This window comes from Ambystoma mexicanum, chromosome 14 (assembly GCF_040938575.1).
Source record: "Ambystoma mexicanum isolate Mex_15411 chromosome 14, UKY_AmexF1_1, whole genome shotgun sequence".
Classification (NCBI taxonomy): Eukaryota; Metazoa; Chordata; class Amphibia; order Caudata; family Ambystomatidae; genus Ambystoma; species Ambystoma mexicanum.
Genome location: NC_090940.1, coordinates 130281709 through 130304658, shown reverse-complemented (window position 1 = coordinate 130304658; position 22950 = coordinate 130281709). Strand labels below are relative to the sequence as shown.

The 22950-nt window shown below is 47.7% G+C and overlaps 1 protein-coding gene across 5 annotated transcripts in view; it reads right to left on the bottom strand.

The window, feature by feature from the left end:
* PALS1 (protein associated with LIN7 1, MAGUK p55 family member) overlaps nucleotides 1–22950 on the bottom strand; it is a 908688-nt gene that overhangs the window by 600495 nt on the left and 285243 nt on the right. The gene's annotated exons all lie outside the window — the stretch shown is intronic.

Genomic DNA, 22950 nt, shown 5'->3' with positions numbered 1-22950 from the left:
GTAACGAGCGCCAAGAGACTGGCCCTGGGTGGTAGCAGTGCACAGTATAAATGAACATAACCCGACATAACATGTTTGGAAAAGTCATACAAGCAGCACCTTTCGGAAAGAGGACCTCCACTATCGAGCTGCCTGATGCAAGCATGGCCCTTAATGGTAAAAATGCTTATTTCCATTACCAAGAACTGTTAGCTACAAAGTGCTTCAATTACATGTTTATTTCGGAAAACCTAACATTAATTTTTTTTTACTTGCCTAGAAAGATTCCAATCGCGAATGAGAACCACGTGTTTTACTCCCTAAACATTTTGCGTACCCTAGACTTCCCAAAATAGGGAATAAGATACTCTTACCTCAAATGATCTCACTAAGTGTACTTCTAATGTGACAAATATTGCACAAGATGAACAGCAGCATTCTTAGGAAATTGGACGGGGGAAAAGAGGGATTTTTAAAAAAAACATATTGTTGCTGCCAAATTCAGGCGATTGGGAGAGTAACACATAGATTCACACCTCAGATTATTGGGAGCAGTGTGAATATTTCACTACATGTGCCTTCGAAACATTCTTCAAAAGAAAGGAGAAATGATGTCCTATTTGTCGATGAGTTTAGTATTGCTGCAGGACAAGAGGTCAGGTATGTCTTCGAAGGCCACTGGCAGCCTGCTATTGCAAAACTGGCCCTACAATTTAAAATGACATTGGTCTAACTGACAACAATCAAAAGGGTACCAGGGCACCAAACGGTCACAAAGGGAGCATAGATCCAACAACTATCCCTCTCAGGTAAGTACTTTTATTCTCCTGATGAAAGGCACTTATGAAGAGGGGCGGTATGACAGGGGGTAGGCGTGCTTGAGTGAGTAGAAAATATTGGATATGAGGAGTAATGTCCAGCACCATGAGAAGAACAAGTTACTTACCCAAGGTAACGTTCTTTTGACTGGATGTTCCTACCACGTATTCCTCATCTTATGATATCTTCGTTTCCAGCTTTGGCTGCTTCGGAAAAAATTATCTTGGCAGAGGCCGCTGCGCGTCGAGACAGTCAACTCTATGTCCCTCGAGGGCTTCCATCTCGACTGACATCGTCAAGTACATATACCACAAACAGTGCTCGTTGGCTTCAGTTCGGTTTTCCTGCGATTGCTTAGGGGCGGCACGCTTCAGTTTTCTTTGAAAACCTATCAAAAACGGGCTCGTCTTCAGTTCTGAATACTCGGTAGACGGGCTTCAAAAAGTGTATAAATTGTGGCACCAAGATGTAGATCATAAGATATGCCTCTGGTACCTGGGCGACGAGCATGTAACCGATGATTGTCGATCCTGTCAGTCGATGACAGCTAAGGCCTTAAAAGAGCGCAAATCTAAACTTGTGGTGGGTAGGATTGTCCCCAAATCCAGTCCACTCCTTCTAAATTTGGGTCATCCCTCGGGTTGAGAGATTCCTCTCCTCACAAAAAAAGATCAAAGAAACAATCCCACTTGAGGAGCAGGTACTCGTCTTTAAAAATCAAAGAAGGCACAGATCCCCTTCTTCCTAGTCTTCTTTCTCAGAAAGGAGAGTAGTATGCCCAATTAAATCTTCCTCCAAAGAGGAGTGGGAACTCTTTAGGAAGAAAATTTGCAAAATCTTCCAGGATCAGGCCGACCTCCTCGAAGCATAAGAAAAGTGGCCATGCTACAGTCGAAGACAAGCATGAAGCCAAGGCGAAACCCTACACGCCGTCGAGCCAGGGTCATAAGCCTAAGACTACTTGAGAGACAGAGTACTCCATGAGATGAGAAATCGTCAAAGAAAACGTTGAGTCGAGGGCCAAGTCCCTCGAAGCACAAGACAAAAGTCAAGCCGTCGACACCATTGACACCACTGATGCCACAGACATTGACACCATCGATGTTGATACAAAAAATATTGATGCCGATTGTACAGTCTTCGACACCTTTACCTCAGAAAAGCCAGGAAAAGGTTTTTAAACCTTTACTTAAAAGGATTTATTCCAAGTCCTTGACTTCAATATATTAGGGCTATGAAAGCTCCGATACCCCTCCATCTGGTCTCCAATTGGAGACACCTATTATTCAAAAGAATTCTAACATACCTGAATGCTTTATTTCAGAAGAGACCAGGGTTAGAGAACTACATGACACCCTACAGACAGCTAGTGGGGTAGACAGCTTCCCAAAACTAGATTTTGGGAAACCCAACCCAGCTGATTATGCAGATACATCCTACAGAAGCCTAATGACCACAGTGGTGAAATTCATGGGATGGAGTAGACCTGCTCCTGCATTTGAACAGGACGACCTGACTGACATATTGGACATGGGTCCTCAACATGACCCCATATTCCATGTGGCACAACAAAAAGTGGTTGCAGCAAGCTGGGAGGCTCCAGAGTCCAAACCGGCAGGAAACAAATATTTGACCAATAAATACATGCCGTCCAGTAGGGAACCTGGCTACCTGTCAATCCATCCAACTCCAGAAAACTTAGTAGTGCAAGCAGCTACTTCTGCCTCCAAGCAAGCTGCGCACCCAACCACACCACCTGATGGGGATGACAAATGCATGGACTCCGGTGCAAAGAAAGTGTTTTTGGCTAGCAGCATGGCTTTAAAGTCTGCTAATTCCACATGTGCCCTGCCAATGTTTACATTCAACCTGTGGGACTGCATAGCGATGGCGGCTGATCACATCCTGGAGGGTGAGGAAAGAGATGGCTTCATGAACCTGATGAGGGATGGCAAAGAGGCCAGTGAGAGTCTCTGCAATCAGGTCTGGACACTGCTGAAAGCATCAGCAGGGCCATGGCAGAAAGCACAGTTGACACAGATTTGCGTGGTTGAGGAAGTCAGGATTTGCATCTGATGCACAATCCAGACTCCTTAACATGCCCTTTTACAGCTCATTTATTAGAAGATAGAGCTGATGAAAGCCTTGAAAAGCTGCAGACCTCAAAGGCAGCAGCCAAGTCCTTAAGTGCCGCAGTCAGGCAGCCAATGCCTTTTCACCCCAGCGGATCATCTTGGAGGGGTAGGTCTTTTCGCTACTACTCATTTGAAAGAGCGAGAGGACAGGCTTGTCAAAGAGGACAGAAAAGATTCCCTCGTGGTGGGTGAGGGAGAGGTGCAAAGGTACCATCAGCTGATGCTTCAGCCGCCTCAAAACCACTCTGAGGTCTTGACTCACAACACCCCAGTGGAAGGCAGACTGTCACAACATCTGAAAGAATGGTGAGGTATTACTTCGGATGCATGGCCACTGGAAACAGTAGCCCAGGGTTACTGCCTTCCCTTTGTACAAAGACCTCGGGATCATCCACCAGGAAACCACTCGCTAAATGTTTCAGATTCATTCCTGTTGCAGGAAATGTTGACCCGGCTAGAGAAAGGTGCTATAGAACCAGTACCTGTGATGCAGAGGAAGGTATTCTCCCCATTTCCTAATCCCCATGAAAGACAAAGGACAGAGACCCAGATATTTCAACATGTTCAAGATGGTCACACTTTCTCAGGCCCTCCAGCTCCAGGATTGGATGGCATCGTTGGACCTTAAGGATGCTTACTTTCATAAGCCAATCATGACAAACACAGAAAGTACCAGAGGTTCGCCATTGGCGGTTCTCATGATCAGTTTCGAGTTCCGCCATTCGGGCTAACCTCCGCCCGAGGAGTTTGACCAAGTTAATGGCAGTGGTGGCAGCAAGTCTCAGGAGGGGGGGGGGGAATTCACGTCTACCTCTACCTGGACAATTGGCTGATCAGGGTACGTTCACCCGAGTAAACCCAAGAACATCTATGTATCACCTGTCACACCCTCCACAGACTGGGCTTCTCCCTCAATTACACGAAGTCTCACATGATAACATCTCAGAGATTCCAATTTATTGGAGCACTCCTGGATGCATCCTTGGGAAAAGCCTTGCCACCCGAGGTGAGGGCTCAAAACATTCTGCAGACCGTCACCAAATTTCAGAGTGCCCCGCGTCTTTCATCCTTCGACTGAGTTTGCCCGGCCTCATGGCATCCTGACTTTCTGGTGCCAGAGGCTCGCCTGAGAACAAGATCCCTTCAATGGGCTCTCAGAACAAAGTGGTCCCAATTCTCAGGCAGGCTGTCAGACCTCCTTCAGATTCTGAGCAGAGTCTCACAGGACAACATTCTGAAAGGAGAACCCTTTTGGCAACCATAGCCGGAGATAACAGTAGTGACAGAGGCCTCACGGGTGCGGGAGCCCACACCAACGATCTGACAATCAGTGGTCGATCTCCATCGGAGTCCAAACTACACCAACCTTTTGGAGCTGGGGGCCATCAGACTAGCACTGAAGGCCTTTCTGCCCTCTGTAAGGGGAAATAATGTCCTGATAATGACGGACAACACAGTGGCCATGTACTTCCTCAACAAGAGAGGAGGCGTAGGGTCACTACCATGGTGAAGAGAAAATATGCAGCTCTGGTTCTGGGCAATTTAAGAAGGAATCCCTCTATCAGCAGTTAATCTAGCCGGAGAGGAGGACACAGCGTTGGACGCTCTGAGCAGGCCTAGCACAGTCTCCCACGAGTGGGAACCAGCTCAGGAAGTCCATCAAGAGATATTCACCCTTTGGGGAACCCCTCAAATGGATCTGTTTGCAACCAGTGTCAACCGGAAGTGCAAACTGTTCTGCTCCAGGGAATCTCCCCCAAGAGGAGCTCTAGGAGACACGTTGTTAGTGGGCTGGGAGTTTCCACTCCTGTAAGCATTTCCTCCAGCCCTGTTATTCCTTACGTGATCAGGAGGTTGAGAAAGATCAGGAAATCTGTGATCCTATAGCCCTGAATTGGGCCAGGTGGACGTGGTACCTGGACCTTATGAAGATGTCCATCTGCCTTCCAATGCATCTTCCACAAAGACGCAAGAGGAGGGTTGGGTTGTCCATCCAGAGGTCAAGACACTCAGCCTCCACGCATGGTTTCTGAGAGGCTGAGGCACAAGGATTGGGACCTCCCGGATGACGTAATTGAGAGTTTGCTTTCGGCCAGAAGGCCAGCAACAAAATTCTTATACTGCTGCCGTTGGAAAATGTTCTGTAGGTGGTGTAGGGAAAAAGATGTGGACCCTTTTCAATGTGATACACCTATGGTGTTCTCTTTTCTACTACATTTGGCAGATCTGGGGCTCCAGATTAGAACAATAAAGGGTTATCTAGCAGCGCTTTCCATATTCAAGCGCACCTCGGAAGAGGCATCCTATTTCCAAATACCCTTAATAATTCAATTTCTTAAAGGACTCAAAAATGTTTTTCCTCCTACACCATTCCAAATACCAACTTGGGACCTTAACTTGGTTTTAAAGTTTTTGACTTGCACTCCTTTCAAGCCACTCCATTCCTGCCCTTTAAAGCTGCTAACTTACAAAACCATTTTGTCAGTAGCAATAACATCAGCCTACAGGGTGAGCGATTTGCCGGCATTATCCTGTAAACCTCCGTTTAGCACTTTTTACAAGAATAAGGTTGTCCTTCAGGTCAAACCCTCTTTTCTACCGAAGATTGTGTCGGATTATCATTTAGCAACGAAAATTGTGTTTCCGGGCTTCGATCTAGCTTTTATATTTCAAGGATGGCAAAGTTGCGACAGTACAACCAACTTTTCATTGGATATGCTGGACACAAACTAGGTCTATTAGTCACCAAACAGACCCTATCCAGATGGATCATACTGTCTATTTTGGAGCGCTACAGGCTAGCTGGAAAAGATCCCCGAGAAGGTGTAAGGGCTCATTCCAATAGGGGCATGGCAACTCCCTCTGCCCTTCAGGGGGGAGTTTCGATGAAGGACATCTGCGAGGCAGCTACCTGGTCCACCTTTCACACGTTCACTAAACATTACTGTTTAGACACTTCTAACAATGAAGGAAGATTTGGGAAGGCAGTTCTATGCTTCATTATTTTTTTGTCCAGAACTCTCAATTCTTACTCCCACCTCAGAAAGAACCTAATACTGCTTTGGGAGTCTATCATAAGATAAGGAATACGCGGGAGGACACAATACATTCAAAAGAACAAGTTACTTACCCCTTGTAACGTTCTTTCGACTGGATGTTCCTCCCACGTATTCCTCAACACCCTCCCAACCTACCCCACTGTAGAATTTCCGAGCTTTAGACCAGCGCTTTAAGGTCTGATCATTTTAAGGCACTCATCAAGGATGTTAATTTAGCATATGGGTGGCGAAAAAACTGAACTGAAGCAGATGGGAGCTGCGTGTGGTATATGTAATCATCAATGATGTCAGCTGAGATGGAAGCCCTCAAGGAACATCGAGTCAACTGTCTAGACGCACAGCGCCCTCTGCCTAGAGAACTTTTTTTCCGAAGCAGCTAAAGCTAGAAATGAAGATATCATAAGATGAGGAATAGGTGGGAGGAACATTCAGTCGAAAGAACGTTACCACGGGTATGTAACTTGCTATTCGAATGCATGGTCGCCTCCCACGTATTCCTCATCTTATGATAGACTCCCAGAGTAGTGCAGAGCAATTTAGGAGTTCCTTATTGGTCTGTGTGCACAGAATATAACATTGCCTACCCAAAAATACCTTCCCGGCCTGAGGAAGAGGCCAGACTCTAATGCTTGGTGAATGTGTGGACTGAGGAACATGTTACATCCTGAATTAGGATTCCCCTCTGTAAGGCAGAGGAAGTAGCCATGTCCGTGGTCAAATGATGTGTAGCCTCTCCTCTTCCTTTCCAGGATGAGGTGGAGGATAAAAAGAAGGTTGAATGATTTTTTGAGTTTAATAAGGTTACTCACTGTAGTGACCACCTTACTCCTAGTCCATAGTCCCCTTTCCTCCATACTTATGGGACATTGCTCCGTCCTGTGGGACGGGACCGGAGCACTTTGTAAAAAGCATGACATTTTTCAAAAATGTGTCTTTCCTCTCTTTTTACGCGGGGTACCGCACGCGGCCGTAACCCCGACCTCCTTAGCTCTGCCCAGCGCATCGCCCATCAGTCCTTTTCTATCGCCTTTCAGCGATAACAGAGGAAACTTATTAGAGGGAACGGAGGACGGGCATATGGAGGACAGGGGACTATGGACTAGGAGTAAGGTGGTCACTACGGTGAGTAACCTTATTATACTCCTACATTCAGTCCCCTTTCCTCCATACTTCTGGAAGATTCCCAAGCACTCCTCACAGGAATAACGGGTGTATGCAAAACTCCTTACTGAAAAAGGTTTTTAAGCACAGCCTTGCCAAATTGAGCATCAGACCTGGAGCTCAGATCCAAAAAGTAGTGTTTACAAGAAGCCGACGGAGAGGCCCAGGTAGCCGCTTTCACAATGGTCTCCCAGGGGTCATTCTTTTCAAAGGCAACAGAGGCTGCCTTGCCCCGTACCAGATGTGCATGAACCCCTTTTGGAGGTTGAAGACCTTGAACTGCGTAAGACTCCATAATACATAATCCATCTGGAAATAGTCGCTTTGGAGGCCTGTTTACTGTGCAGATTACCGAAGGTCACCAAGAGTTGAGAAGAACTCCTAAATTCAGATGCTATGTCCAGATAGAACTTAAGAGCTCTTCTAACGTCCAGGCAATGCAAAACCCCCTCAGACTGGGTTTGGAAAGAAGACAGGCAAGGAGATTGACTGATCGAGATGAAAATCAGAGACCACTTTTGGAAGGAAAGAAGGAAGGATTCGTCCTTAGGACAACCTTATCCTTATGAAAAACCAGAAAGGGATGCTCCACCGACAAGGCCTGGAGCTCACTCACACGTCTTGCCGAAGTCACAGCGACCAAGAAGGACACTTTCCACGAAAGGTGCTTAAGGTCTAAAGCAGCCATTGGCTCAAAAGGCTTATGGCAGAAGGCCGTAAGGACCACATTCAGATCCCACGTCGGATACGGTTTGTGGACAGGAGGGTAAAGACGCACGAGACCCGCAAAGTGCCTTTTAACCACTAGGTTTGACAGTGAAAAAGAGCACTGATCCGTGGATAGGTATGCAGCAACAGCCGAAAGATAAGTTCTGCATGTCAAGACATGGATGCCCGAATCTGCTAGATGAGAGACAAAGTACAGCACTGTCGATTGTAGCCCCCCTGGGGTCCAGCTGTCTGGCTAAGCACCAGTGGCAGAACCGAAGCCATTTGCTCCTGTACTGAGATCTCATCGAGGGCTTCCTGGCCGCCTGAATAATACGCATGTTATTAGCGGACAAGTTGAGGTGTTCTAAAGATCTGAACTCAGGCACCATGCCGCCAAGCTGAACGATTGTGGGGAGGGGTGCCACAGCTGCCGATCTCTGGTGAAGCAGGTCAGAAACCAACGGAAGCCTGATCGGTGCACACACCGACAGATGCTGAAGCTCTGAAAACCAAAACCAGGCCGGCCACCACGGTGCTATGAGCAGAAGAGAACAGTTCACTGTGCTCCTCAGATTACACAGCGTCCGATGAATCAGAGGCAGAGGCGGGAAAGCAGGGAATTTCGAGGGCATCCCCCAGAGAGGAGGCTCCCAGCCCGTTCCTGGAGGCATACAGGGGAAGTTTTCTGTTTGACCCTGTTTCGAAGAGGTCCACTTCTGGAGTGCCCCAACACCGGAAGATTTGCAAGAGGACCTCCGAGTTCAGTTCCCACTCGTAGCTGACCATTGTACGCCGGCTGAGGGCATCCGCAGTAACAGTCAGCTAACCCGGGATGTGCACTGCCACCAGCCAGATGCCATGCTGAACCGCCCATTCCCATATCTGAATGGCAAGATACACAAGAGGAGGGGACTTGGTACCCCCTTGCTTGTTGATCTAAAACATGGGACACCACATTGTCCTTGCAGATCCAAACTACTTTGTTGACAATGACAGGCTGGAACGCTTTGTGCGCCAGGAAGATCGCTACGTCGCAAGTGATCGATATGAAGGAGTTTGTCCTGCAGTGACCAGAGATCGAAACCTGAAGATGGACCCATGTTGCACCCCATCCCAGCAGGGAAGAGTCCGTTGTGATTGTCACTAGTGGGCCGGGATCCTGAAAGGCCATGCCTACCGACAGATTGCTGAGAGACGACCACCACACAAGGTCCACGCTAATGAAAAATGGAAGAGGAATCATTTTGGAGTCTCGGTCCACTGCTTGGCACCAAGAACTCCGAAGAGCCATCTTTGTTCGCCTCATCTTGAGACGAGCAAGAGGAAGAGCCAGCACACACGAAGCCATGAGGCCCAGAAGCCTCTGTAACCACAAGGCCGACATGCTCTCTGACTGCGCAAACACTGTCACGTGGCCAACAGATCCGCCATTCTGTCCCCGGTCAGATACACTCTGCAGTCGATCGTGTTCTACCAGAAACCGAGGAAAATCAGGTCTTGAGAGACCGTCATGGAGGATTTCTGCCAGTTCACTGACAGCCCGAGATGGAACAGGAGCTGGAGGAGAGTGAAGGTTGCTCAAGGCTGATTGAGGACAAGGACTGCGCAGCAGCCAATCGTCCAAATACGGATACACATGGATACCCTGAAGCCAAAGATGAGCTGCGATAACCCACATCTTCGTAAAGACATGCGGTGCCTAGCTGAGGCCAAACGGGAGCACGCAGAACTGGAAATGCTCCTCCCCCATGGAAAAACGTAGGTATTTCTGATGCAGACTCCAAATCAGAATATGCATATAAGCATCCTGAAGGTCCACCACGTTGAGCCAATCGCCCTTCTGTAAAGAGGACTTTATCTGACAGGGTGTGATAATCTTGAATTTCTCTTGGGGTAGAGAGATTGAACTGGGAAAGGTCTAGGATGGTGCGCAGGTCAGCCTGGTAGGGTTTGGGCACCGTAAACAGCCGGGAGTAGAAGCCCTCCCCTCGCTCCCATAGGGGAACGGGTTCCACTGCTCTGAGATCCAGCAACTTCTGTATCTTGGCTCTGAGGGAGGGCGACCCCGACTGCTGGAAGGGGGGGGGGATTGAAGGGTGGGGTAGAGGGAAGGGACAAGCAGAAGCCCACCTGAGCGACTGACAAGACTCCACCGGTCCTCAGTGATGGCCTGCCTCCCAGTGAGACGCAACGCGCCCTCCCACCAGGGTCTCGTGCAAACGCAGAGAAACTTCATTTAGTTGGTTTATCGGTGGCGGCACCACCTGAACCTGAAGAGGTGGCTGAGGAACAGGAGAAAAACCTACCATGTTGCAGTCCGCAGAAATTTCCTGATGGGAGTATCGACCCTATGGGACTTCCGCTCCAGAAATCCCCTAAAAACAGAGGAAGCCAGAGACTGCAAAGATGTTCTCTGTGCCCTGAAAGGCGGTTTCACCAAGACAGACAAGGACTTGGCAGTCTGGGTGCTGTCCTTAGTCTTAGTCAGTTCAACATCTGCTGTTGAGTGACAAAGCTCCTTGCCATCAAAAGGCAGGTCCATAACTTTATCCTGCACCTCTGTAGAGAACTTGGTAGCGTGCAGCCAAGCCTGAGGAGAGGTGTCCACGCCAAGCATAAGGCCCCGGGCCAAGGTGTCGACATGATGCGCTGCGGCCTCCAGCATATCCTGTGCCAGGACCCTGGCGCCTGACAATCCCGCTTTAAAATCCTTTCGTTTATTAGCGGGAATGAATTCCCAAATTCTGACAGACCTTTCCACATTTTCATATTCGCCCCCGCTAATACCAGTTCCACGTTAGCTTGACTTAACTACAGGGCTGAATTAGCGAAAGTCTTCCTCCCCAAAGAGTCAAGAAGCTTGTCCTCTTTGGCCAGAACCTGCGTTGCCGCTGTAGAAGATGATGAAGCGTGTCTGGATTGTAATGTAGCAGCAGCCACCACCGTGGAGAAAGGGGGCAGACACGACCCTGAGGCCACTTCTTCCGAAGAATGGAGCCTATAATGAGCGTCAATCTTTTTGTTAACAAACAGTAAAGAGTGTGGTTTCTCCCAGACTTTACGGACCTCGGCTAAAACGTCCTTTTGCAAGAACAAGCTGGTGCGTTCCAAAGGAGATCAGGTGAATGCCCCCGAAAGCGCCCCTTCCTGTGGAACGGGTGCCTCGGGTACTGGAACATCCAAAAGACACAGGTCCAGCACCCGGTCGTGAAAAGCTCTAACAGAGCGGGCTGGACCTTGCAGTCCTGATCCCCCTGTGCGTCGTCCTACACATCTGGATCAGGCTGCGCAACATCTGGCACTGCTGGAGATTTGTCCACTGGAGACAATGGAGGGAGGGAGGGAGGGAGGGCCGGTGGGGGCCTGGCCGGTAGATGCGGCGCTGGCGGAATCACTGATGCCACAACCGGGACCGACGGTGCAGGAGGGCATATCTCCCTAAACAAGCCTCGAAAATATTCCTTCATGGGGTTGGAGCGCATTAGCTTTTGAAATTTGCTGAAAAAAAGCGTCCTCTGCTGACGATTTAGGGGCGACTGGAGGAGGACTCTCATGAGCGGAGTAACTCCACGGACGTAAGGGAGAGGGTTGCCAAGAGGGCCCTTCTCTGCTGTTATCAGCATAGATCAAGGGTGCAGATGCCGCAGGGAGTGTGATGTTGTGCGGTAAGGGCATCCAAGCGTTCCAGTCAAAAACTGGACGAAAGGGATGTGCACAAGGAAAACAATGTTCACCTGAAATGCCACTCCCTACACCCAGCGCCGTTGGCATAGATGTAAGGGAGGTATCCAAAATGGCCACCGTAGTCTTGGCGGGAGTAGCCGCCATTTTGTCAGCACTGCAACACGTGTGAAAGTGAGACAGGGGTCTCCACAGATGGGTCAGGGGTCTTCATCTTAGCCTTGACACAAGGATCCTCGGCCGAGCCGGTACTGCGTGGCCTAGAATGTTTTTGAGACATGCTATTAGTCAGAATAGCCTTCAACGGAAGGACCTCGGCAACGCCGGTAACACAGGAATTCCGGTCAGAGACCTCACTCCGTGCCCCCTCAATAGAACTGGCGTCACCGCTTGAGCGGGAACGATGAGGAGTACACCTCACCGACAAGACCTTAATAGTCCTCTCAGACCGATCGGTCACCTGAGCCTCCAAACAAGGGACCTCGGACCCGAGCCCGGTAAAAGCCCCTTCATGAAGGGCCTCAAACTTTAGTTCAGTACAGAAAACCTCAGAGGCCTCAGGGCGTACCCCGGTGTCTTTATGGGAAGCTCCAGTCAAGGAGACCTCAAAGCAAGCTCCAGTACCTGCCGCCTCAGTAGAACTGGGCCCACAAACAGCCGCCACAGGAGGGGCTTCGGATTGTAATCCGGTGTCGATAGGCCCCTTTCAGAGGCCCTCGGAGAAAACTCTGGTACACTTTTTAGGCTTAGAAGACCCCGGGAAGGAGTCCCCTGGCCGGGGTGCCCTAAAAAGTAAAGAACTCACTGGGCATTTCTTTTTCTCGTCGATGAAAGTTTGTAAGTGCGTAGGGGGGAGTGTGCTGAAACACCTCCTCCCACTGCTCTAAACGACGTTGAAGCGCCTGGACCAAAAGGGAATCGCAGTAAAAGCACAAGTCCCACTGGTGGTTCGGACCCAAACACTCTAAACAAAGAAGATGGGGATCCGCCCTAGCAAAGCATTGCTCACAGGAAGAACAAATAGAAAAATCTATCTGAACCGGCATAGACGGACTGCCACACAACCGCTAACCGGAGCAGGAGAGGACGACACCAGAAGGAAAAAATCTTCCAAAGATGCAAGTCCGTCCAGTCTCAATCGGGCTGAGAAAAGGACTGATGGGCGATGCGCTGGGCGGAGCTAAGGAGGGCGGGGTTACGGCTGCGTGCGGTACCCCGCGTAAAAAGAGAGGAAGGTCACATTTTTGAAAAATGTGATGCTTTTTACAAAGTGCTCCGGTCCTGTCCCACAGGATGGAGGAATGTCCCATAAGTATGGATGAAAGGGGACGGGACGTAGGAGTAACATGCAATTCAGACACAATTGTTGGTAGAAAGGTAGGTTTAACCTAAAGGACCACTCTATCCTTAAAGAAGACTGTGTAAGGAGGCTTGCAGGACAAGGCTTGAAGTTCACTCACTCTACGGCTGATGCAAGAGCCACTAAAAGGAGTGTCTTTAAAGTTAACAATCTTAAAGGACAGGAATGAATAGGCTTGAATGGAGCATACATTATGAAATTCAGAACTAGGTTAAGATCCCAAACCCGGACTTGAAAAGGGACTGGTGCAAAAACATTTGTCGATCCTTTCAAAAATTGTAGAACCAGTGAAGAAAGATACCTCGTCAGAGGAGCGCTTAAAAAAAAACAAAATAGATAATGCTGCCAGATACCCTTTAATTGTGCCAACTGGAGCCCCAGATTAGCCAGGTGTAAAAAGAACGACAACAACGTAGGTGTACTGCATGTAAAAGGGTCCACATTCTTAGCCCTGCACCAGCTGCAGAATGTGTTCCAGTGGCAGCGGTATAAGGATTTTGGTTCTGGCCTTCTGGCTGAAATCAAAATGTCTATTGCGTCATCCCAGAGGTCCCAATCCTTATATCTCAACCTTTCAGAAACCATGATTGAATGTTGGAGAACCCGACCCTCCTTTCTCGATAGAGAAGGTCCTCTCTTAGTGGCAGACGTATTGGAGGGCAGATGGACATGTCCAGAAGTTCCAGGTACCACGTCCTCTTGGCCGATTCTGGAGCAATTAGGATCATGGATTTCCTGAACTTTCGCAACCTCCTGATGACTTGAGGAACGACAGGGACTGGAGGAAACACGTACAAGAGTGGAAGCTCCGAGTCCACCACAAGCACGTCTCCTAGCGCTCCTACTGGGGGAAATTTCCTGCAGCAGTACAGTTCGCACTTCCGGCTGACAGTGGTCGTAAACAGATCCACCAAAGGATGAAGATCTCTTGAAGGACTTCTTGAGCTAGTTCACACTCATGGGAGATTGCTCTGCCTGCTTAGAGCGTCCGTCGCTGTGTTCTCCTCTCCGGCTAGGTGAACTGCAGACGAGGAGATTCCTTCTTTAATTGCCCAGAACCAGAGCTGCATTGCCTCTCTGCACAGTGTTAGGGACCGTACACCTCTCTTGTTAAGGTAGTATATGACCACTGTGTTGTTCGTTATTAGGGCACTCTTTCCCCGTAAAGAGGGCAGGAAGGCCTTCGGCGCTAGTCCGATTGTCCTGAGCTCTAAAAGTTTGATTTGTAGGTTTGACTCTGATGGAGACCAACAACCACTGATTGTCAGATCATTGGCATGTGCTCCCCACCCCATGAGTGAGGCATCCGTAACTACCGTTATCTCCGGCCATGGTTGCCCAAAAGGTTCTCCCTTCAGAATGTTTTCCTGGTAGGTGCACCACAGAAGGTCTTGTGCTACTCTGCTTGGAAGCTGAAGAAGGTCTGACATCCTGCCTGAGAATGGGAACATTGAGTCCTGAGAGGCCATTGGAGAGATCTCATTCTGAGGCGAGGCTCTGGCCCCAGGAAAATGTAGGATGCCCCGAGGCTGAGCAACCTCAGAAAGTCGAAGGCCAGAAGACACTGGGCACTCTGGAATTTCGTGACCATCTGCAGAATGTCTTGAGCCCTGATCTTGGGTGGCAATATTTTTTCAAAGGATGCATCTAGGACTGCCCAGATGAACTGGAGCCTTTGAGATGGTATCATGTGAGACGTCTTGAAGTTGAGGGAGAAGCCCAGTCTGTGGAAGGAGTGACAGGTGGAACTGAGATGTTGTTAGGCAAGAGTTCCCTTAGGTGCAATTTTCTCTTCATTTATAGACCTCCCCAAACTTTTTGCTTTTGTTTGGTTTACCCAATCTGACTTTTACCAGTGCAGCACAGCCTTAAGCTGCGCTCCTATGGGATTTTGCTAATTTGTCATGGAGAAACGGACTCGTCCTTCAGGCCGTCAGTACTGGGAAACTGTTTCCCTTAGTCTTAGGCTATGTTGCCATTTCATGGTAACTTTATCTATGTGCAAAGTACCGTAGAGTACCGTGCATGGGGGTCCTTTTGTTTTATGGCCCCAGGCACCCACTAAGGATTTTTTGGGTGTCTGTACAAGTGTGCCTAGGACAAACTGGTGGCAGAAGGTGGCAGCTTGTTTTCACCACAATATTTGCACGAGTGGCAAACTTCATTTGGCTGCAAGAAGTCCCATGTTTTTTTCACTTGGACAAATAATGGATATGATCAAATGCAGGCCTCTAGCCTTTACCAGCCACAAAAAAAAATCTTTCGATCTAGGGTCCTCAGTGAACATTCCAAGGTTGTCCCTCATCCGACAAAAAGCTCCAGGGTAACTGTAGATTTGTGTCCAATATTGAGCAAACTGTGCATCCACTTTAGTAGCGCATCTTGGTCCTCTGGAAGACAACCTCTTCTCCCCTCCAATGTAGTAGGGCCTATTGAAACTAGAGGCTTCTAGGATCTGACACCCTGCCACGTTCTTTCTACCTCAGAACAGATGCCCGGATAATGATGTCCTTCAGTTACATGACTCCAAGTGCATTAGACATGATCTGGACAGGGCAAGCAGTTTCAGATACTCAGTTAAACTCTCCAACTCCTATGGAAGGGTAGACACTTGAAAGTGCAGCCCCAATATATCTCTGATCGGATGATTTCATGCATTCAATATTAGAGTTATCTTCTATGTTGGTTGGTCCTCTGGAAGACGACCTCTTCTACCCTCCAATGGGGTGTGGACTATTAAAACTAGAGGCTTTTAGGTATCGAGACATCTTGAATAGGACCAGTCACTCACTGATGGCTAAAAATGTGTTCAGCCAATACTCATCTAGCAGATCACTGGAATTATACCTTGGTCCATCACCACAATACAATCCAGGTTAGGAATCCGTCCAGTCTAGGCTGCACACATATTGTTGGGAGGCCCACTGTGTCCCTTGGATTGCTCAGCTCATGGTATCAACAGACTCTTCAGTGTTGATGAGCACAGCAAAGATATTCCCATTGACAGTTCCGGGGAAAATACAGATGTGTCTGCATATGAACCTGCAGGGGTTAAACGCAATTTTTCTGACCCTTACAGCTTTCTTTCAGTTAACCGATCACAGATAGTTATGACTCAGATTGGCACGGATTACCATTTTCAACAAGCGAAAAACCAGGAAAGCACTCACTCGCCATCACTTTTCTGGCTTGCAGTTGGCATTTGAGAGAGAAATTAGGAGAGAACACTCCTGAGGAATTCTTCAAACAACTAAGCTATCCGTAACTTTGCAAGTATATGCCCTCAAACAACTGCATCTTCCTTCCCCAAAGACCTCAACAGATTTCTCAATTTAATTTGACAAAAGGATGCTGTCCGGGAAAAATAAATTTGCAAGCTGCAAGAACAAATTCTGATGTGTCCGATTTATATAGTGGAAAAACCCAGCCTGCTTGGAAGACCTCTTGATATATATACTCAACCAGGAGGTTCCTTTAAGACTTGATCTAAACTCTTGCTGACGCTCTGAAATTGAAGCGCAATGTAAGATGACTTATGACTTCATGACACACATTATGGCCTTTTCTACTTTAATTCTCAGACCTTCTACAACTGTGACAGTGAGACCATGCCCCTCCCTCACACAAAGCCCCCCACCCCATCTCTAAACTGATGCTCCTGGGGAACTAGCCTTTGTCCACTTCGGCCCATGCTCAGATAACAGGTGATCTGGCAGCTCAGGAGGTTATCTAAGAGCACAGAAAAGGCAGGGGGGGTTAGTATTTTGCCACATAATACAGGGAAGAATCTCTGTTGACCAAATAACGAGGGCCTATTCTATTCTAGACACAAACGAGTAAGTCAGTTGTTCACAAATACTTACAAAACGTGTTCTCGCTGGGAAAAACAATAAAGGTCTAGAAGATATCTTTTTGACCAGCAATGAATCAGTCAAGCAACATCTTTACTGGTCTCCACCATCGGTTTTCCCAGTCTAAAAGTCTACAACTCACTGACTTGCGTGCAAATCTTTCGGCCCTTTTGAATGTTGCGAGATTTCAAAGTCTGCCCATCTGTCACTATCTCATCACCTAGGTGTATGAGTGAACTCCAGGCACATTGCACTTCTGAACATTCGCATGACAAGGTGGCCTTGTATACCCGACCATAACCGGGTTACTAAGATGACGATTAAACTGAGTAAAATTCCATCTTACCAACGGGATAAGACACCCTGCCACGTTCTCTCTACATCCGAACAGATGCCCTGCTAATGATGTCCTTCAATGACATAACTCCAAGTGCATTAGACATGATCTGGACAGGACAAGCAGTTTCAGAGACTCAGTTAAACTTTCCGAAACCTATGGAGGGGTAGACACTTGAAAGTGCAGCCCCAATATCCCTCTGATCGGGCGATTTTATGCATGCAATATAAGAATTATCTTCTATGTTGGTTATCCTTGTTCGCTGTAACCACATCAAGATGTTTTCAGAATTTGTTCAATGCATGTCCCAGCAAGGGACATTTTCAGATGCTAGGTGGCGTACCTCACTTGTATCCTGCAAGCACTGTGCTCTGGATGTCTTCCCTAGAAGAGCTGTGCAAACTTGTCAGGTAATCCAAACTGGTTGTTCAATATTCCCTTACGGTGCAGTACAAATTCTTGATAATATTGTTGCTGATGTGGTGACATGACGCCATTTGTCTCTTCTGGTGGGTGGGCTTTCAACGTAATAGTCGATTCTTCACTCGCATCCTGGTAATTAATCTGTCTGTTCTATGTTTATTTGAACTGCAGTCTACTGATGGGCCTTGCATGCAAAGCTCACTTAGACCATGGAATCAAAGGTAAGGCCCCATTGAAAGAACATCTAATTTCGTATGCACGCTTGCCTAGCAGCAGCTGTTTGGCCTCTGAATGTAATATAGCAGTGGTCATTCTCAAATATGACCTCGCAAGGGAACCTGCATTGACTAGATCTCTAAAATAACGAACACATTGTGCATGTGGTTGCTTATCATTCAGTGTGCATGTGTTATGCATGTAAAGTATAGCAGAGCCCTCCACTGCAGACCGTTGATAATTGGGATTGATACACTGATTTATATTAGCTTCCTTTCCAACTTTAGCACTGCGCCCCATATTATATGGCCGAGTCCCACAAAGAAAGTTGGTCCAGCTGTCAACTAGTAACTAACATCTCAATACATGCTGCGACTTTACACTCCTCACACTACGGTTTCTATATTTTATATTTATATTTTATTGTTCATTTATAACACACTTAATACCAGCGAGTGGCTTCTAAGCACGGGATCAGGATTCAAAGCTTTGTTGCGCCGTGTTGTCTTGCTTCCAAGATAAACGCGTTGCACGTGAGCTATCCTTCCTCCCCAACATTCTATAATGTCACTATTTATTTATTTTATTTATTTACATTTTTAAAGCGCTCACACAGCCCGCAGGCATCGAGGCGCTGTTCCAGAAATTGGTTGTTTTTTAGTTGCTTAATAGTTTTTTTTTGCCTTAGTTGCGTATTTATAACGCGCTTAAACACCCAGAGGTTTCTAAGCGCGGACCCGGGGATCGACCCTGTGTTGCTTCATGTCGTCTTGCTTCCAAAGCGCGCACGTTGCCGCCGAGCTATCCTCCGGGACTATTCTAGTCATCTCTGCTAAATTAATTTAACAACTGCTTTATTTAGAACTACTGGTTGCAATATGATGCTCCTTCTCACGTCTGATCAGATTATGGTCTGCCTATGAGCCATTGAAACTACAGCACTTCAAAGCCATAACAAATGGCAGTAGGTGCTATACAAATGTCAAGTAACAGAACATAACTCTGCTCCCTTAACTAATGCTGTGAGAATAGGAAGTAGCCAGAAAGTAGGACGAGGATAAGGAAGTTAAGTAGGCTCTGTCACTCCTAGTCTATGGCTCTTTACTCGTCACAAAAACCAAAACCCTCTTGATGGTCCACAAAGCCATGAGCGAAAAGTTCAACCCCAGTGCCTCTTTTTTCGAGGCAGCAGTTGAGTGCCTGCCCTGGTTAGGGAAGTTGGGATGCATTTGTGGACTTGGTTGCACATAGCTTTGATTAACAGTTGTGAGAAGCAGTTTCCCATACTCACCTCTGAATGGAATAATCAGAACATAACCGTTGGCAGCTGTAGACGGTAAAGTGAACACATCCTGTGCATTTGGCTTAGGCACCATAAGACCTCTCACTTCTTACCTCTCCAATCGATCCTTCACTGTCTCCTGGTGCGGCCGCACCTCCTCCAGCCTCCCCCTGAACTATGGTGTCCCTCAGGGCTCTGTGCTGGGACCCTTTCTTTTCTCCCTCTATACCGCCCTTCTCTCCCCAGTCATCTCTTCTTTCGGCATTTCCCACCACTTCTACGCTGATGACACCCAACTCTTTCTTTCCTTCTCTTCTTTCACATCTGACCTCCACCTCACTCTTTCTTCCTGCCTCACGGCCATAAAAGATTGGATGTCATCCCACTTTCTTTCCCTCAATAGTGACGAGACTGAGGTGCTTTTCTTCCCCCCTAACACGCTCTCCCCTTCTGCCCCTCCCTTTATCCACTTTCCACCTTCCAACCTCCCCATATCTTCCCATGCCCGCAATCTCGGCCTCCACCTCGACTCCTCTCTCTCCTTCTCCAACCACATCTCACTAACCTCTTGTGCTTGTCGTCACCACCTCTATAACATCCGCAAGATCTGCTCCTCTCTCACATTCCATGCTTCCAAACTCCTAATCTCCTCCCTTATTTTCTCCCGCCTCTTCTACTGCTCCTCTCTCCTCTTTGGACTCCCTGTCTCTCACCTAACTACCCTAAAATCCATCTACCACTCCTCAATCCGTACTCTGTCTCCTCGGCCCTCAAGACCATCTCTTCCTCTCTCTATCAACTTGTCTGGCTTCCCTTCCTCTCACAACTGAAATTTCAATTCCCCTGTCTTGTCTTCAAATCTCTCCATGACCTGGCACCCCCCCTACCTTTCCTCCCTCTCATTTTACTCCCCCTTCCGCTCTCTCCACTCAGCAAACCTCTACCTCCTCACTGTACCCCCAGCCCCATGTGCCTCACGCTTCCGCTCCTTCCTACTCTTGGCCCCCCTACACTGGAACTCCCTCCCGCTCTCCATCCGCTCCACCCCTACATACTCATCCTTCCGCCACTCCCTGAAAGCCCATCTTCTTCACTGCCCCCCTGACTTCCCCTTGCCTACTCCTCCCCTCCTACCCTACCCTTGCTCTCCTTCCCCTCCGACCTTAAATTGGTAACAAATACTACTTAAGGGCAATGAGGACACCAGATCACTCCCCCCTTCCCTTGCACCCCTCCCTTCCCCTACCTCAAATTCTACACCGTAAATCCCTTCACCTACCCCCTCCTCTAAGCCTCCCCGCCCCCCCTTTGAACATAGTTCTTATTGTTCTAACTACCTGTTCATGTTTGTAAATATGCTTCTCTCACTTTTGTACCTATTATATTGTAAAGCGCTTTGGCTTAAAGCGCTATATAAATTCAATAAACATAAGACATAGCTCTCAATCATTTGTGTCACAAGGGCGGGTGAAAACACCCGATTTTGTTTTTGGCGGGTGAGAGCCAATTGAAATGAATGGCCATGCAGGAGGCTTGTCGGGTGATGTCAGCTCTTTACAAGGCGGGTGACACCCACCAAAAGTGTGCGAGTTAGGAGCTATGCATAAGACCACTAGGGTGGAGAAGGGAACAGTACAAATACCTCATAACATTTACTGTCGTATGATATAAACTTAATTATTTTTCTACACTTCTACACATTTTACAACCGCTTTTAATATCAATATTTTGCACTACTGCAAAGCTGTTGCACAAAGGCCTGGAGCTGCACCATACAGGACAGTTATGCAAGGGTAGGTCAACCGTTTTGATGCAAATAATGTTATTGCACAATTGACTAACCCATTTCACAATGCACATGCATAATTACAAACCATTAATAGGTTCATGTATCTCTTTACATTCACATAGGTTTGTGATTCCCCGTAGAAAGAGAAATCCTCCCATACACCCTGTCCCGCTGTCAACTCCGAGCTTTAAATGTTAATATTTCCTTAAGACACGTCCTTGTTTTTCAACAAACAACTCGGCCGATACATACAAAAGTTAGTTACATGCAACGACTACTCACAAAACCAGAGTTCTTTTGGTGTCTGTGATGCTCTCCTGAAAGACTGCTGCCTTTCCTGCCGTGATGGGAGGCGACGTCCCCCAAGACAGCTCAGCACTGCCAGTATGCAGCATGTGCTCTTATCTAAACACTGGTTGCGGAACCAAATACCAGAATGCAGAGGAGGGCACCTTTCACAGTTTCACGTGCAGCTGGCGCATATTAAAAAGGGAGGAAGCGATGTAATGATCGCGATAGGCGCCATCTTGAGTTAAGGCGGCAGAGTATGGAAAGCATGCGTCGAAAACCAAGGAATTACATTATGGAAACGTTTTCCTAGGTGTTCAGAAATCATGGCGGCTAATCAACATGAGGTGGGAACTTTCAACTTAATAAGGTAGATCAGTGCGCTGAAGGGCCTGAAGCGCGACTTTCAGAATGCCACAAAACACCTAAATCAATGTGTGACTGGGATTTACATGGTGCACCGTTTCCAAGTCCATGACCGCCAGGTTTTAAAACCACCTTGGTTTATTAAAAATTAAGATTAACCCAATAATGGAAACGGTACATGCCAATATTCCGAAACACCCGGGAGGGAGATTTAGTCGCAGAAAGAAGTGAACAAAAATAATCGGGAGGGATGACATGTATGGTTTGAAACATGTGCTTCACATGTGCACTGGCTCCTCCACCATGCCTCACACACAAACTAGCTAGCATACCTCATTCCAGGGGTGTTGCTAGGTTTGTAAAAGATCAGGGGCTACGCTAATGTGGGGATTCGGGACTAGCTATTTTGTTTGTAGCCTCTGAGCTTCTATCAGGGGCTACAACAAAAAGATTAGGGGCTCTAGCCCCTTCAGCTCGGACCACCCCCCTCCAGCAATACCTCTGCCTCAGTCCCACGCAATCTTTGGATGCCACCGCTAAGAGAATGAAGGAAATTATTGGCGGCATGAGTAGGGTGAGGGATGAAGGATATGGACACACTCTGCCCCGCCTCCCAAAATTGCTCACCAACTCTCCTCTATTGCCCTCCATCTGATTTAGTTTTTGTCCCGGTAACGGTTGATTTTTTTGTATGTGTTTTTGATCCAAACACCCAGTACCCTCGATAAATAAATACAAATAATTTCGACCAACCAGCTCTTGCTGGTATGTGTTGTTTCTATATACAAAAAAGGTGGCAAACGCCCCTCTCTCAAAAGAACATGGGGGAACCCAGACGTGGACTCCCTGCTCACTGTGCTCAGAGAGGCACAGCTCCACCTCACTGATGAGGCCCAACAAGGCTGAAACACGTGTATGGGATTGCTGTTGGTACTCTTGTTTAGAAGGGAATTGCCATAGCATTTCGGCGCTGGACTGCCCATGTGGGCGGGACCAAGACTGATATGCAAATGGTTATTTCCCACCTGTGAAAGGTACAGTGAGCAAAAAGCGATGGCTGCAAACTCTCAAAAGTGGGATAAAACCACAGAACAGGGTATCATGCCATGGACTTTCTGGAGAGGGCGCTTGCTACCTTTTTTTGAAAATTGTTCCAATATACACCTAGGATAGATTACTGAGGACCCAGGTCAATTTCGGGAGGATGACAGTGGCTAATCTACTTAGCCAAAAATTGGGCAATGCTTCACTAAAATGAATAAAATGCAGAGTTTTTGTCCAGGGAGTAATGCTTACAGAGCGCATGTGGCTCAGCCCAAGTAGCCGCTCTGCAGATTATAAATAGGAGCATCTAACTGGAACACCAGGCTCTGCCTTTGCATGCACGGAGGAGCAGTAATTTACTGAACGATGTATGCCTCTAGAATTCAACAGGCCACGGAGGTCTTGAAAGCCTATTCTCCAGGCACAGGATTGCCATACGCCACAGAAAG